At 54.7% G+C, this 17,658-nt stretch overlaps 1 long non-coding RNA gene across 1 annotated transcript; it reads left to right on the top strand.

The window, feature by feature from the left end:
• The first annotated feature begins 11,725 nt into the window (after positions 1-11,725).
• On the top strand, positions 11,726-17,384 carry LOC120234607. The gene is made up of 3 exons (XR_005529141.1): positions 11,726-12,298; positions 16,547-16,750; positions 17,349-17,384. It is a non-coding gene; the product is annotated as an uncharacterized LOC120234607 (long non-coding RNA).
• Positions 17,385-17,658: the final 274 nt, after the last annotated feature.

The following is a 17,658-nucleotide window of genomic DNA, read 5'->3' as shown; positions in this document are numbered from 1 at the left end:
GAGCATCCCTGACACCCCCGTGGAGAGGTTGGGGCCCTCATTACGGCCTGGGGTGGGCGTGGGCAGGGCCCTGTTTTCTTCCGTGTGCTCAGCTAAAGTAGGGCAGTTTTTGTCTAAAAGTTTTCTGTCTCGCTGGGCTGCCCTTGCCCGGTCCTTTGGCTCGAGAGAGAGAACGAGCTTTTGTGGGGCTCCAGGGCATCTGTGCCCGCTGGCATCCCCAGATGTCAGCTTCCTCCACCCCCGGGCCGGGATGCACCGGCCAAAGGGGACCCTGGGGACTCAGCAGCGTGTCGCCTCTCAGGGCCTAAGGCCCCTCGTGGCCCTCCTGACTCCCTCCGCCTTGCAGAGTCTCCCCCTATTCGTCATGTATGAAACGTCCAGAGTTTGTAGCCATACTTCGCGGCAGGGATGGGGGAAGGACATCCCCCCATCACCCCAGAAAAGCCTCTGTGCCGGGTTTGCAATCTTCTGCGACTCTATCGTTGTTTCAAAATAGAAAGTTGAAAAGGAAACATCAACCTCGGTGCCTCATCAGGTTTTTTGCAAGTCTCAGAACCTAAGAACGCTTTTTACCCTAAAAGAACAAAAGTGGCCACCGAGTCAAGGCCGTCGGTGTGTCCCAAGGACAGCAGCTCGGAGGCAGGAGCGGGTTGACCAGCAGGACCGGCGGCGCCCAGGGACGCGGCGTGGGCAGGCAGCTCGGGTCACACCAGAGGGGCGGTGTCCCTGGAGAGAATGGAGCACTTTTCAAATAACAGGCACCACTCCTGCTAACCCCGTGGGGGGCCTAAAGTGCCCGGGGGGGTGCCCACCCAGGAGACACCCAATGCAGAGTGTGAGAGCTGGAAGGGCCCATGGGCGCCACTTGCCCGCCTCTACGGCAGGAAGCGGGGCCACAGCCACGGCCACAGCGAGGCGGTGGCTGCTGGGCCCGAGGGAGACCGTCTACCGCCTGGGAGAGGGGGGAAGGAGAGGCCCACAGCCGGGGCCCGGCTGGCCAGCCGGACTCCAGACTAGAGGAGATGGGAGCATCTGGAAAACATCACTCACTTTGACCAATCAGTGTTTCAAAGCCAAACAAAGCCACAGCGAGCACAGCCGGGTCCCCCCCCTTCCAAGTAGAACAGCACATCTGGGTGTTTCATTTGACTCCACGGTTGTTTGCTGCCACGGATTCCCAGGGGAGAGCATGAGCCTCCTGCAATCAAAGGACACATTTACCGTCTTCCACCCCCAGAAGGTGGCCCGGTTTCCCGGCAAACAAATTCACACCTGCTTAGGGAAACCGGATGTGGATATTTCCATGTTTCCCCTGCGACTCCATTCCTGAGGCAGCCCTGGGGGGCGAAACGCTGGGAACGGAGATTAAAGCAAAACCTAAGCCCCTGCCCCAAGCTGTCCGCCATCTTGTGAAAGACATGGAAGGGCTTGAGTGCAGGTGGAAGGGAAGTGTCCGCTCCTACGCAGAGGCCATTCAACGTGGCCACCGCTCCCTCTTCCTGGAAGCAGTCTCTTCCTTGGGGTCCCTTCTGTGACTCTGCCCTCCCTGGGTCTTCTCAGGGTCCCACCGGCCCCAGAGTCCACCCGCCCTTCCCACAGGGTTGGGTCCCGGGTCTCCCCTCTTCTCCCCCCACCCTTTCTCCTGAGCCCCTTCTCCCTCTCCTGCGGCGCTGGTGACCATCTCTTTGTCACTCGCTCCCAAATCCACAGCTCCCGCCAAGCCCTTCCGTCTGATCCTAAACACGCATGTCCTACACCGCCTCTGGGATCTCAGGACTGGCCATCGACTGCAGGAAGTGGATGGTGAACATGGAGAATCTGCCAGGTGTCCCCTGACAGCTGCGTGTGGCCGGAGCAGCAAGGCCCGGAGGAAGCAAGCAGGGAGCTGTTCTTGGAAGGAGATCAAACCAGTGCTGCTCACAGAGTCACTGGAAGATGAAGAAGATGTGTTTCCCAGGCAGACCCAGTGGGGAGGGGCAGTCTGGGGGACAGATGGCCCGTGCAAAGATCCAGAGGCATGAAAGGGTTTTCCGGGTGCCACCGGAGCAGAGCGGGTGTGTGGGGGGAGGTGCCCCAGGAGGCTTGGCTGGCAGGAGCCTGGCCCCACAGGGCATTGGAGGCCGGGCCAGTTGGTGCTAGTCCCCAGAAGGGTGAAGCAGAGCGATGGGGTCAGATTCGTGTTTTCAAAAGAAGCCTGGCCCCATGGTCCCTGTATTCTCAAATGACAGCCTCAGTTTTCCCATCTGTTGAATAGGGGTAATAACAGAACCTACCTCATAGGGTGGTGGTGCAGATTAACCAATTAATACAACTAGACCTGCTCGGAACAGCGCCTGGCACATTGTAGGTGTGGAACAATACGACCTATTTCCTCGTGTCTCTGTCGTCATCTGTCAGGCCCCGATGCTGAAGGGAAGGTTCTGGAAAATGTGGCTGTGCACTTGTGACTGACAGCCTCCTTGCTGAGGGAAGTCAGTGCCGTACAGTGTGGAGTTTTACTGCACAGTGTCAAGGCCAAGAGGTGGATGGTGGCCAGATGGCGCCCGCTGCAGGCTGGCAGGGGACCACGCCCATCCAGAGAGCAGGCACTTTTTTCCAATTTGCCAAGCTCCGCGTCGGGAGGGGAGCCTGGGGACTTCTCATGCCCCAAGTCCTGGGGCCCCGGGAACAGTGACGGGGACTTCACTGTTGCTTTCACTGGGGAGCAGGGGCTGGAGACTGCAATGTGGTGTTGATGGGGTGGGGAGGCCGACCAGGAGAGGGGTCCATCCCCTCGAGCCCCAGGTCAGGGCCCCTTCCGAGGAGGACACTTCGGGAGCCATTAGACATCCTGTGGAATTAAAACAAAGTCCACAGGAGCACCTGGGGGGCTCAGTGGGTTAAGCGTCCGGCTTCGGCTCAGGTCATGATCTCACAGTTCGTGGGTTCGAGCCCCGAGTCAAGCTCTGTGCTGACAGCTCAGAGCCTGGAGCTGCTTCTGATTCTGTGTCTCCCTCTCTCTCTACCCCCTCCCCCACTCATGCTCTGGTTCTCTCTGTCTCAATAATAAAAAACATTAAAAATTTTTTGAAGAGCAAAAAAGCAAAGTCCACAGAACTTTGGAAGCGAGTGTCCCAAATGTGTGTCCCTTCCAGCTCCACCTGAACGCTGTGTTCAACCCAGAATTGAAGAGATAAGTAAACCTGGACCAGACCTCCCTGTCCCCACGCCTCCGTGGATGCGGCTTGACCGCCTAGGGCTTGGGGTCGTCGCCCAGGACATGGTGTGGTGATGGCAGCTCCCACAACACACGGTAGACGAGAGCCCGGAGTGCGGTGACCAGCACGGTGCCGGCCCAGGGCGGGCGCCCCAGAAACGCTAGCAGCACCCCTCCCCTCCCCCGCCCCCCGGGGCGGGCGGGGAAAACATCCACCGACACTTTCCACTGACACCCTTCGAAGGTTGTAATTTGGCCAGAGGTTTATTTCAATTAGCTAACAGCAGGAAAAGTTGGTTCAGGAATGTGAGCGCTTGATGATTTCCCCAGGTGGCAGCAGAAAATACTGAATGACAAAAACAAACTGACAAACATTCTTGAGGGAAAAGAGAAAGACAGAAAGAGAGAGAGAGAGAGAGAGAGAGAGTCCTGTTAATGGCACTGCCTAAATATAGCAAAGTGTATTTTTGTCGATGGCAGGAATGGAGCCCAAGCCATGGAAGAAAACACCGCTTCTTCCCAAACTTTCCGTCCGGCTCTTTTCTCGAATCGAGGTGGCAGCCGCTTCTGGAAGCATCCAGCTGCAAACGTCAGCCCCGTTAACCTGGACCCTAGACACAGGCTGGCGCGTGGAGGGACGGGCTCAATGGCTTTCCAGCCCTTCTTGTAAAATCCAGCATCGCGGCCTCGACTGCTGGAGCTGGTGCTTTCTCACCTCCACGGGGTTCTCAGAGATGCACACGGCCCCACCAAGGGCCCCCAGAGGCAGGATTTGGTCAGGGATCAGAGCAAACAACGGCCAGGCCCTGAGCCCACGCCCCCCACCCTCCTGCCAAACCCCTAATTGGGAGCAGGTTAGAAGAAGCTTCCCGGGGCGCCGGCCACACTGCCTTGAACAACAACATTCCCACCGAATTCTTCCCGTCCTGATTTCCACAGACGCGGGCACAGCACCCAGAGCCACTTATGCTCCGCGCAGGAGGCCCAGGCGGGAGGCCGCTGGAGGTGGGCGCCTTTGGAGGCCACCCCGGTCCCTCCTGCCGCCGGCCAGTGCCCAGAGCCCCCGCCCGCCTCCCCCCAGGAAACCCACATGAGTTGTTTATCACGAGCTCGCTGAACCGGGGGACCGTTTTGCAGATCCAGACGGTCAACAAGCTGTTGACCAGGAGCTGTAGGGCCCTGGGGGCGGCGGTCCGGCTGAGCTCTCTGGAAAGGGTGGGAGGGGCTGTTGATATGAAATGAATGGAGAGGGAGAACTTCCTCTCCAGATAGCAGTTTACAGCTGTCTGAATCCAGCAGAGGTGCAGGGAGGGGAGGGCAGGGTTGGCGGGGCGGGGGGGGGGGGGGGGGGGGCTGTTGGAGGAGGAGGCTGTTTGGCATCGGATCAAACGATACATCCCTACGCTCTTCTCAGCAAATGTCTGTTGAGGGCCAGGGCTGACCCAGCTTTGTGCCGGGCTCTGCACGCACGACTCCCTCGGTCCCTGTGCTGTGGATGCAAACAGGCTCACCCGGGCGGCCACGCAAACCTTGGGCCAGTGACTCCGCTGAGCAGGGCCTCAGTTTCTCATCTGCAAATGGGTGTGGTCGTTGCGTGCAGCTCACAGGTGGTGTTCAGCATTACGTGAGATAGTTCAGGCAAGCGTTACCCACTGTCACGATTACCCCGTCGACACCACCAGCTTCACAAAACCCACCCCCACCCTGGGCTCTGGCTAGTGAGGCCTTCTGGGCGCCTCGGGGCTGACTGGCAAGGGTGCTATTTTAGGGACATGGGGTTCATGGGTGCCTTCTAGGAACAAAGCAAATGATACAAATCTGTTCTTCATCAGAGCCCCTGGAGGCTGCGCCAGGCGCCCGCCACAGCGCCACGCAGACGCCGGCCCAGCCCCCCGTGGCCAAGCCCGGGGGGGGTGGGGGGGTGATGGCGCCCCAGGTGGTCTCTGGCGCCCCTCGTGATTCCCTAGCGGGAAGCCCAGGAGGAAGGACGTGTGGTTTGCCTTATCTAACGCCCAGCTCTGCCCGGCCACTGACTTGCTGATGTGCTGCCCACGTCCCAGGTCCATCCTCTCGGCCTTCAAGGCTCGCGGTTCCTCTCAAGCTGGCCCTGCCCTCTCTGGCTCCCCCTTCTAGAATCTTTCCTTTCCATCGTTCCCTGCAGCCCCACCCAGCAGAGACTGCTTCGGGGTCACCTCCGGGTCTCGGTCCCGCTCAGCACAGGGCCCCAATCCTGCCACCAGACCATTAGCTCCATCATCCGGGACACAGCGACCGGGAGGGGGCGGCGCAGCCTCCCCCAGAGGGTCCGCGTTCCGGGCCGTTCCTGGAAGCTCCCTACATATTGTTGTTATTCACATTTTTCTGAGGAGGTAGAATTCAAGTGGAGACACCAGAGGATTCCGATTCTAGTTCAGGTCTCCAAAAGAGCCATGGCCAAGTGGGATCTGGATTTTTCCAGAGATCGCTTGGGCTGGAATGGTGAAGAGCAGTGGTCCAGAGTTCCGAGGAGGCCCCCACCCCGGGACAGCTGCCGGGGGATGGGGAAGGGGGGCCGGCACATGGCCGAGGTGGGTGCGGCATGGTTGGGGGAGGGGAAGTCCGGATCACCTGCCCAGGAGCAGGCAGGTGGTGCCTTTCCCCGGTGTGGGATTCGCAGACAGAAGAGCAGGTCTGGGGGAAACGATGCCTCTAGTCTGGACACGTTGAGTCTGAGGTGCCTGCGGGACGTGTGGGTGGAGATTTCTAGTAGCAGGAGAAGAAGGAGCTCAGGGACGAGGTGGGAGCTGGGACGTTCCCCACCAGCTGGGGGCGCCTGCACCCGAGTCGCTTCGCCCCCCTCTTCCCGATGGGAGGGGGCCGGGGACCTGAGTGTTGCAACGTCCCGAGGTGATTTAGAGGGAAAACGTCCTGTGTGTTTGTTTCTCAGCAAACTGCCTTCCAAGAGGGAATCTAAAACCCCACATTCTGATCCTCAGTGTAATTTCCAGTCATTTCCACCGACAACATTTGGTTCTTATTACTGAAAGATACTCACACAGATGTAGCATTAAAATCTTGGCTCTGAAGGATAAAGAAAACAAGATAATCGAAAGGATTGCAGCAACGCTCAGACATTTATGATTCCAAGAAACGATTGTTGGATCGCTCCTCCAGTATGGCCGTTTTCCGTGAGTTTCTGGGTGGGAGAAAGCCAGCCACGCAGTGAATTTCAGGCTGTTCGTCTGGTGAACTTGCACCGGGGAGGCCCCTAGAGCCCTGGATGGTGAACCCTTTGGGGACAAAGGCCTGGCCATTGTCCCCTGGCGTCGTCAGCCAGGCACACAGACGCTGCTCACGCAGGGTTTGTTGACCGAGAAAAGGAACATTTAAATACCACAAGTCAGGACAAGCCAGTTTTTCTCATTTGACATTTCCTTCTAAAGGTTTCAAGGGCTTATAAAGGGGAGAGGTGGCTTCTCCGGGATAGAGATGGAAAAATATTTCTAGAGGACCGATGCTTTGAATTTGGAGGGAGAACTTTATCCTTGCCTTTGTCCAGTTCTGGGCCCGCAGTTGGGGTCCAGTGGGTGACATTACTGGTACAGCACTCATGAGCGAGCCCAGGAGCCCCCCAAGTGAATTTTTACAGTTTAATCACTAACATTCATGACATTTATCCTATGTGCCAACCACTTCAGTGAGCCATGTCCTAAAATCCCCACCATTCTGGGATGATGCTTTGTGTGTCATCCCCATTTTACAGATGTGGGAACCTACCCTGGAAGGGCATTTTCCTAAAGGCACACGGCTGGCGAGAGGCAGAGATGCCTTTTGAACCCAGGGGACGTGACCCTACGGCCCACCTACCCACTGTTTCCAGTTGCTTCTTTTTTTTTAATTTTTTAATGTTTATTTATTTTTGAGAGAGAGAGAGAGACAGAGCATGAGCGGGGGAAGGCAGAGAGAGAGAGGGAGACACGGGATCCAAAGCAGGCTCCAGGCTCAGCTGTCAGCACAGAGCCCGATGTGGGGCTTGGACTTGTGAAGTACGAGATTATGATCTGAGCGGAAGTCGGATGCTTAACCAACTGAGCCACCCAGGTGCCCCTACTTTTTTTGAGAGACAGAAAGAGAGAGTGAATGGGGGAATTAGAGAGAGAGGGAGGGGGAGGGAGAGAGAGAATCCCAAACAGGCTCCACACTGTTAACACAGAGCCCAATGCGGGGCTTGAACTCACAAACTGTGAATACTCAAGAGTCAGAAGCTTAATGTACTGAACCCCCCAGTTACCCCCCCATGGCTTCTGAGCTCCAAAGCCATGGGTGGGTGGGATGCCTTTACGTACACTCACCTACTTCTCTTGGTAACACAGAAATAGTTTAGTGTTATGATCCCATTTTACAGCTGGGAAAACTGAACCTCACAGACGTAAAGCCACTTGTGTGAAGTCACATGAAGTGACAGAGCCTGACCCCGGGTCTGAGGGCCACCAGCATGCTTTTTATCTTCCACGGGCCCAGGACTAGGCTCTTCCCTTTGCAGCCTCTGGGCCCCTTCGCTGCACGGACTACTCGGGTCCCATCAGACAACAGGTCTCCATCCGGCGTGCCCGGGACACCCTGCCTGCCAGCGGAGGGCCTCAGCCCCAGGAGCCCCCAGGACCCTCCGGGGCCTTGGTGCGGTTGTGGACGAGCCAAACGTGGCTCAGGGAGCCTGGAGAGGAAGCAAAAGAGAATGGACTATGTGCAGCTAATTCTGCACGAAGGAACCCCAGACCCAAACAGCGACGCCTCCCTGAGGTCATCGGCCCCCACCCCCCGCCTGTGCATACCACCAGGAGTCAGGAGACTGATCCAAGCCTGTCCCTCTTCCGGGCCTTGCTTGCCCAGGGGGTTGGAGTCAAGGGCAGGAAACCCTCTCCCTCCCCTCCTGGTGCTTCCGTGTCCAGACAGCTCCCTGCCCCACCCCCACCCCCTGAGAGCCGACTTGTAGCCCAGGAGAGAGGACTGGGCTCTCCCGGGAACAGCCACCGGGGAAAGGCAGGCTCACTCCGGCCTGGCGGTCAGTGGCTCTGGGAGGAGCCCGTTAGGGAGCCCCGCATGCGCCGTGCCGCCTCCGCACCTGTAATGCCTACAGTCTCCCCATCAGCCCAGCCAAGTAAGCAGGCTTATCTCCGAATGAAGACAGAAAGCAGATCCTAAGTGCTTGGGGGCCACATGGCCTGGGTCCCCGTCCCGGCTCAGTGCTGTGCGGCTTTGAGCAAATCGCTTCACCTCTCTGAGCCTCGGGTGTTTGCATCCCAACAGCAAAGTTGGTGCAATACAGGCTTCTTCACCTGGGCCCATTGCATCCTGGGAGACCCGTGGGCAAGACTGAGGGAGTTCCCTGAATGGGATGGGGAGAAATTCCCTCCTCATGCCAACCAGCTCACAACGGAAATGCAGCTTTTCCTTCCGTGACGAAGGTGCGGACATTCTTCCAGACGAGTGTCCGCGGGCCCTGTGACCCGTCACGGATCAATGGCCGCCTCTACTGCAAAGTGACAGTAGCTACTAGATCCGTCACCAGGTCTTCTACTCAGTGCATTGATTTCTTAGTTTCCTTTACGGGGGTCCAGGAAGAGGAGAGGATGGTGGGGTCTGTCTACACCCCTGGGCCGTGTGAGGTCCCTCCCTCTGTATGCGCAGCCCTGTGCACCTCGCTGGTTAAAGCACGTGTCGCTCGGCGACTCCCACTGGGAGGAGAGGACCCAGGGGTGTGGGGGAAGGCTGACTCCGAAGGCCCCGCGGGGCAGGGGTGTAGACAGCGCTCTGGGAGAAGGCATCCATTTTTTGTGGCAGAAACTCCTTTCCATGGTTGTTCACCCTCCAAACCTTGGGGTCACCCCCCGCCCCACGCTGCACCCCCACGTGTCGGCACGCCTGTCTGCTCCACCTTCAGATTTGCCCAGAAGCACATCACGGTCCCCACTTCTGCATCTTCAGGTGGCACCCAGCCACCATCACTCCCACTCGGGCAGTTCCTGCGGGCTCCCCTCCGGTCCTGTGTCACCTCTGCATCTTTCGCACCTGCAGCCTCCACCCCAGCAGCTGGAGGAGCTGTCTCCACGCGCAAGTCAGCTCCCCCCGTGCGCAAAACCCCCCAAAGGCACCAATCGGACTCCCAGGAAACATCAAACTCCTTGCACGGGCCTGTGGGGCCTCTCTTCCCCCCTCCCCACCCCCACACTGACTCAGCTCCGGCCGCACCAGCCTCCTTGATCACCCAGAGCATCGTCCCTCTCCAGGACCTTTGCACTTGCTGGCCGCTCTTGTCTGGAAAGGCTTTTGCCCTCATTGCCTTCAGGGTCTTATTTCCACATCGCCGTCTTGCTGAAGATTTCCTTGGTGTGGTGGACGCTGGGATGCACAGCCCACATTCCTCTTCAGGAAGGGCCGGATTGTTCCCCGGCAGCTCTTACGTCGGCCACAGCCCCTTCCAGGGGCAGCCTTGTCCAAGGACTGATCCACACGGGGTGTAAGGGCCTGAGTGTGGGCAATTCTGAAGGCTCGTCCATCCCCAGAGCTCCACGGGGGGCCAGCTGCTGTCTGTTGGCGCCGTCACGGCTCAGCTCCTGCCTCTCCCCGATCCACCTCTCCCCCTCCTCCCACGCACCCTGATCCCAGCTGCCCTCCCGAACCAACACCCTGTGGCTTCCCAGGGAACTGGGGTCGCGAGTCACCCTACCTACCAGCGCACAGCGCGCCTCCTCAGACACGTGCTCACCGACCCCTTCGTCTCCGCCCACTAGCGCCCTCCCCTCTCTTCACACTCAGATTCACTTCCGTGTCTTGTTCATCGTGTGTCCTCCCGCGGGAATGGAAGCCTCATGCGGACAGGAGTGCGTCTGGCTTTGTTTTCCCTTTTTAATTTTTAAAAATATTTATCTACTTTTGGGAGAGAGACGGAGACACAGAATCCGAAGCAGGCTCCAGGCTCTGAGCTGTCAGCACAGAGCCCGACGCGGGGCTCGAACCCACGGACTGCGAGATCATGACCTGAGCCCCCAGGTGCCCCTGTCTTCCTCTGCTTTACCCGCATTTTCCAGAACAGCATCTAGCATTCTCAGCACCCACCCAAAGCTAGTTGAATGAGTGAGTGATAGAAATAGCACGCCGTCTTTGACCTGTGGCCCAAATCCTTTATACAGGCTCTGCGGACCCTGACGTTCTGAGTGAGTGTAATTGGTCGGGGGAACCTGATTCCAGGTCTCGACAACTTGCCGCCGCCAATTTCCATCTGGCTGTGCTCCAGCTGGCACGGGTCCTGATTCTGGCTCGACTCTCCTGACCACCTGAGGACTGCATATTTTTTAGAGATTCATCCACGTCACCCTTTAAAATGTTGGCTGGAACCAAGTGGCTCCCACAGCCATTTCCTTGGTGGCGTTTATGTCTGCTTGAGCTGATCCTGTCCATGCCTCTGCTTGCGTGTGTATTTCTGCCCCCTGTTAGTGGGCGTGTCTTGCTAATTGCTGCAGCCCAGGACCCCCCACTGCACCTGGCACCCCCGGCTGGCCCCATCACCCCTAGCAGCTGGGTGTCGTGTTCCCCTCGCCAAGGCTGGCCGGTCATGCTCTCCGGCACCTCGGGACACCTCTCTGGTACCACTCAAGGTCACGCTGCCTGGTGTTTCACACGCCCCAAAGGAACGCTGGTCCGTGGACTCCTGGTGTCCCTCCCCCATCTCCAACAGGAGCCCCACGGAGCTAAGTCACATCTCTCTCTGTTGTCAGCAAAGCCAGTACAATTAGGACGTGCCATATGCCAGGACTGTCCCTTCCCCCTGGGTGAGTTTTTCCCTGGCGGCTCCTCCGTCATCCATACAAATGGGGGTCCCCAGTGGCTTCATACCACTTGCTCTCTGGACACGCCCCAAGGGTGCCCCGAATGCCAAGTGGATCAGCTCAGGCTTAGGTGATAAAACTCGCACCGCATAGTTCATCAATCGGTGCAACAAATGTAGGCCAGGTGGTGTTCCAGACTCTGGGAAGAGCAGGGACTGAAGCAAAGTCTCTTCTTTCACGGAGCTTAGCCTCTAGTAGCAGGTGACGGCCACCAAACCACACTTACTAGGTGACGGATGCCGTGGAGAAAAATAAAGCAGAGCAGAAAGACCGTTCAGGAGGAGTGTTTTCATCCGACGCGGGAGTCAGGAGAGAGCCTCACTGAGAAAGTGAGCTTTGAGCTGAGGCCTCACGGAGAGGATAGAGTCGCCCCCTGGCTATCCCGAGAAAGGGCATCTGAAGCTGGGAGATCACCCAGCACAAAGTCCCGGCGGCAAGAATGGGGTTGGCACGCTCAGTGCGTAGCAATGAGGCAAGTGTGGCCCGAGCGGAGTGAGGAAGGAGGAGGCCAGTAGGAGGGGAGGTCAGAGAGGCGCACGGCAGGGAGCGAGGTCACACGGGCTGGAAGGCAACTGGCTTCACTCCTGGCGAACCGGGTGAACCGGGAGCCCTGAAGGGCTTGAGCGAGAAGAGAGCCTGACGTGCATGTTAACTTGGTCTCTGTGGCTTCTTTGTTGGGAAGGAATGTGTGTGGCCAAAGACAGAGAGGCAGGGACAGCCAAGGCGATCATGCCGGCCGGAGAGAATAGGCTGGACCAGGGGTTAGCCACAGAGGCAGTAAGAAGTGGTCAGATTTATACAATATTTTGAAGTCTAGGCAGCAGAATGTGCTGACAGCGTGGATGCGGGATGTGAGAGGGAGAGAGCCCAGGGGTGCGTCCATACTTTTTGGCCTCGGCGATTGGGAGAATGGGATGGCTGTTGATGGAGGTGGTGAAGATTTGCGGGAACGGGGTTGGGGCAGAATTCTGTTTGGACGCATTCGCTCCGACTGTTAGACAGAAAGGGGGCACTTGATGCAGAGTCTGGCATCCCGCGGCAAAGGGCTGGCTAGTGGCGTATGAGAGTAGCTGCTACCCATCCTTGTGACCTGAGGCTCTGCCCACCATTCCTCCAGGGACTTCCGGGAGCCACGCTCCCCCTTGGGAAAGTTAATTCTCGTCTTTACGTCTCGGCTCCTCATCTGGGAAGTAAGACTGACCAAAACGCATTCCTGATTCATGAAGGTCTTAATCAGGTAAGGCGTGTATGCTGTCGGCGTTGTGCTAGGCTCAGTGAGCTTCAGCTGCGGATAGGATTGTGTCTTGCTGGACCCTTTGCCTCTGCTTACGCTTTGAGCCACATCCCCTGGGCCGCAGACATGGGAGTAAGAATGAAACCTTAACCTATGGGCTGCCCATTTTATTTATAACATTTATTTATTTTTGAAGGAGAGAGAGAGAGCATGAGCAGGGGAGGGGCAGAGAGACACACACACAGACAGACACACACAGAATCCGAAGCGGGCTCCAGACTCTGAGCTGTCAGCACAGAGCCTGACACGGGGCTCGAACTCATGAACTGTGAGATCATGACGTGAGCTGAAGTCGAATGCTTAACCGACTGAGCCCCCCAGAAGCTCCAAGGCTCCCCATTTTAAAGGATGACCAGGTCTAATCGGATGCCCCCGTCATGAACTGGAGCTGGGAATGAGGGGACGGGCCCCACCAGTGAGGCCCTGGAGCTGAAAGGCCATTCTGGGCCACTTACCGCACGAGCAAGACACGGACACCCTGCTGGTGGCTGGTTAGCTCGAGCACTCATCCCGGGAAAGCGTCAGCCCTGTCCTGAGGTCCCACAAGTTCCCAGTGGACTTCCAGTCAACAAAGGGACTTTTGTTGAGCCCAGGATGGGAACTTCAGGAGGTGACTAGTTCACAGCTCAGCCTGGTGTGGAGATGTCCCAAGCTGCCTCTTTCTCCAGCGGGTTTTGGAATGTTCCATCCCCAAGAATTATGGACAATGAGGTTGAAGTCCCCTCTGGCACTGTCAGAACAAGTGTTTTTGGAAAGCTTTCTAGAACATCTGGTAAGAAGAAAAGACCCACTGAAACCCAGACATTCCATCTCTCCACACTGGGGCTGTAACCAGTGCTAGCCAGGGATTGGCCCTTGGGGTCTTGGATTCATCACTCGTTTGGCAAAGGAGAAGAAGGAAGGCAGACCCACTGGGCACCGGACAGGCAGAACTGGCCTTGCCAGGGCTTGGCAGATGGGTGGCTGGGTTCCAAGATAGGGCAGCATGAGCCCGGGGAGGGGGGATTGGACAAGGATGGAGGGCAGCACCTGGGCCTTTTCTGAGTGGGGGGTAAGCACAGAGGACGGCCGTGTGGGTCCACGGGCCCCGGGGCCTTGCCCTCTCTCAGCTTCCTCCGGCGCCTTTTCATCATTGTTTCAACACCATGGGGACACATCACAGGTCAAGAAGACGCCTCTTTTGGAAAATGTACTCGAAACGTCCTCTCCCCATGTTTCAGCCGCCATGCTCTGGTCGGTGACCAGGCAAGAAGCATGGGGACCAGTCGTCTCTCTGCAGTGCCGCTCCCAGGTGACTGTCACAGTGGGTTATACTCACAGCCTCCACACCAGCCTCGCCTATGTGCCTGGAAAGGCCAGAGGCACTCGTGGAGACAAGATGGCCCTGCAAAGGGCAGATGTGTGCAAGAGTGCCACCTGCTGGCGGTCATCGGCACTGCAGACAGCCACCAAGTTCATTCCACAGGAATCTGGTTAGCAGGTGTGTTAAGGGCCCCTTCCTTTGCTTGCTTGATGGGGGTGGGGGATAGAGTCTTGTTTCTTTTTTTCTATACATTTCCTCCACTCCAAAAAGCTGTCTCGTGGACTTTTGTGATCATCCCCAGCTCTCTGTCCTTGGCAAACATTGATAGAATAGTTTGGCTGATTCTAGAACTTCACATATGTAGAACTGGATTTGGGTACTCTTGGGTCTGGCACAGTGTTACTGGTTATGGTTTCCAATTTTCTCTCCGCGATTATGTGGTATATATTTTAGGGACAGATTAGTGGTTTGTTCTTTTAATTGGTGAGTGGTACAGGTATAGCATTTGTTTACCAGATCACCTTTTTAAAATTTAAATTTTTTAATGTTTATTTTATTTTTGAGAGAGAGAGAGAGAGAGAGAGAGAGGAAGGGGCAGAGAGAGAGTCACAGAATCCAAATAAGGCTCCAGGCTCTGAGCTGTCAGCACAGAGCCCAACGCAGGGCTCAAACTCACGAACGGTGAGATCACGACCTGAGCTAAAGTCGGACGCTCAACTGACTGAGCCACCCAGGCGCTCTTACCAGATCACCTTTCGATAGGCATACCGGTTAATTCTGCTTTGGGTCTATCATGAATAAAGATGCTATGAACATTTTTGTAAAAGTCTTTTTGTGGGTATATGCTTTCTTTCTCTTGCAATAGCTAGGTCACAGGGTAAATGTGTGGTCAATTCTGTTCAATGTTAAGTGCATGGTTAAACGTGTAGTTAAATGTAGGGTTAACTTTATAAAAACTGCTTGTTTCCCACCAGGGATGGATTACGGTTCCAGTTTCTCTGCGTCTCGGTCACTATTTGGTATGGTCGGTCTTTTAAATATTAGCCATTCTAGCGGCCATGTAGTGTGGTATCTTGTGGGCTTCTGAACGTTTGAGATATAATTCACGTACCATAATATTCACTCTTCAAAGTATATAGTGGCTTTTTATTATATTTATGCAGTTGTGTAACCATCACTACTCTACAATTTCAGAAAATTGTCATCACTCCAGAGAGAAATCCTGAACCTTTTAGTCCCTGGGGAAAAAAACCAAATCTGCTTTCTTTTTCTGTGGGTTGGCCTATTTTAGACATTCCATAGAGAGGGAATCATAGCATGTGGCCTTTTGTATCTGGCTTCTTTCACTTAGCATAATTTTTTCAAGGCTCCTCCATGATAAGGCACGTAGCAGTACTTCATTCCTTTCTATGGACAAATAACGTCCATCACCTGTTGATGGACATTTGTGTTGTTTCCAGATCTTGGCCACCTTGAACATCCAGGCACAAATTTTGGGGTGGACACATGTTTTTAGTTCTCTTGGGCATATAACGAGGAGCGAAATTGCTGGGTCGCATGGCAACTCTGCTCCACAAATTCCCGCTGCCTCAGCGTCTCGGACTCTGGGCTCTTCCGCAGCTCAGTGAGATTAGTGCCCTCTGCGTGGGGTCCCCCTGCTTGCCAAGTGCAGTGATGCCTTCAGGAAGAAGTGCTGGGTGACTGTCCAGCTCACCTTGTCCCCTTTCTCTCAGAGACCACAGTCCTGCGCTCAGTCATCCAGTGTCTGGAAATAGTTGTTCCATTTTGTCCAGTTTTCTGTTGTGTAGAGCAGGAGAGATAGTCCAGTACCTGTTACTTCATCAAAGCTGGAGGCAAAAGACCAATAACACTTTTAAAAATACCTATATTTGAGGGCGCCTGGGTGGCTGAGTCGGTTAAGTGTCTGACTTCCGCTTCCGGTCATGATCTCGCGGTTCATGGGTTTGAGCCCCAAGTAGGGCTCTGTGCTGACAGCTCAGAGCCCGGAGTCTGTCTTTGGAGTTTGGGTTTCTGTCTCTCTCTGTTCCTCACCCCCAAATCGCACTCTGTCTCTCTCTCTTTCAAAATGAACAAATGTTAAAAAAAAAACTTTTTTAATAAATAAAAGTACCTATATTCGATAATTTCGTGGTCTAAAGTCCTAGGAAGATCCAAAATGAATGGTGGTTTCCATGGATAATTACTCATAGTCACGTGTTTGCCTGTTTTGTATGTTTGTGAGAGCTTGTCTTTGGTTGAATTTAATCTGGAAGAATCTTGAGGGTCTAAATTGGGACTGCTTTTGTCCTGAGGTTACTTATGTTAGCCTCTACTAGGTTCTATGGAAGCAAAATTAATCCGAGAACACTTACATTTTTCTGCTGGGGATTTCTCTCACCTTTTTGAAAAACAGGGAAAGTCTGGAGCTATAAAAGGGTGGGCATATGGGTGTGAATTCTCGAGAACTGCAAACATCATCGTCACCACCACCAGCACCACTGCCCCATAACCACGGTGAAGACTCATTGCTTCCCACACTCTTTCTTTCCCTCCCTTTCACCAAGGTGGTAACCACCTTTCAAGTCCCCAGATTTGTGCAGAGATCTCAGATTTTTATTCTCTCCCTTTATGAGTTGCCTCTTATTTGTAGGCCTCCTAATTATTAATCCCCCAAACTCTGGGTTCCTGTTATAAACATTTGCCACCAGGGCAGCCCCAGTTTCTATTTCTTATTAGTGTTCACTGTTCTGGTCTCAATTCACCGTTCATTCTTATGTGTATGAATAACGTTCATGGTTTCGTTTACTCCCTCGTGAGGTCAGCAATGCATATAAAACCCTTGTAATTGATCCAAGGTCTAGTTGAGTTGCGGTGGATAATTTTTTTAGGACGTTCGATCTGCCTCATGGATCGTTCTGTTGGAGGTGGAAATTCTCGACCTCAGTGACTTCATCTGTGGAAAATGGGAACAATAATCCTGACTCATGAGAAGTCATGAATTGCAAAGAACCGATGCACGTGGAAGGAACACACTTAGCGGAGCGCTTGGCAGCAGGTGGAACGGGCATGCGGCGTCCCTAACGATACAGCAGGTGAGGGGGAAGCGCTGACTGTAGCCAACGCACTGTTCACTCCTTCTACAAACACGTATTGCTCATTAGGCCATAGCTGTGCGTGATACGGGTTTGGACAAACGTGGGGACCTGTATCCAGCACTACAGCACGATAGAGTAGTTGCACTGCCCTCAAAATCCTCTGTGCTCCCCCCGTTCACCCCTCCCTCCCTGAAACTCCTTGGCAACCACTGATCATTTCACTGGTTTTGTCTTTTCCAGAATGTCATATAGTTAGAATCACCCACTATGTCACCTTTTCACATTAGCTTCTTTCACCTCGTAATATGCGTCAAAGTTGCCTTCGTGACTTTTGGTAGCTTGATGGCTCATTTCTTTTTATCACTGATAATATTCTATTGTCTGGATGTCCCAGACATCTTGGCCATATCCAAGGTTTTGCAAGTATGAGTTAACATTGGTGGGCCGCTTTTCGTGTGGACACCAGTTTGCACTTATTTGGGTAGGTTCAAATAACCTCGGAATCCTATTATTTTTAACTTTTCTATGCTGCTTTAAAGCGTCTTTTGTAAGCAGCATATAACTGGATTTTTAACAAAATATATTTATTTTTTAGAGAGAGAGGGAGAGAGAGAGAGACTGAGAACAAGCAAGGGAGAAGCAGAGAGAAGAAGACACAGAATCTGAAGCAGCTCCAGGCTCCAAGCTGTCAGCACAGAGCCCGACGCGGGGCTCGAACTCGCTAACCGTGAGATCACGACCTGAGCCGAAGTCAGACACTTAACTGACTGAGCCACCCAGGCGCCTCTAACTGGAATTTTTAAGCAGTCTGTGAAGAGATAGGAAAGGAAGCAAATAGAGCAAAATCTTAACTGTAGGATCCAGGTGGTGGTGTAAGGGTGTATACTGCACTATTGTTTTTCTTC

This window comes from Hyaena hyaena, unplaced genomic scaffold (assembly GCF_003009895.1).
Source record: "Hyaena hyaena isolate Hyena2069 unplaced genomic scaffold, ASM300989v1 scaffold_4, whole genome shotgun sequence".
In the NCBI taxonomy this organism is placed as follows: domain Eukaryota; kingdom Metazoa; phylum Chordata; class Mammalia; order Carnivora; family Hyaenidae; genus Hyaena; species Hyaena hyaena.
This window is presented reverse-complemented; position numbering and strand designations above follow the sequence as displayed.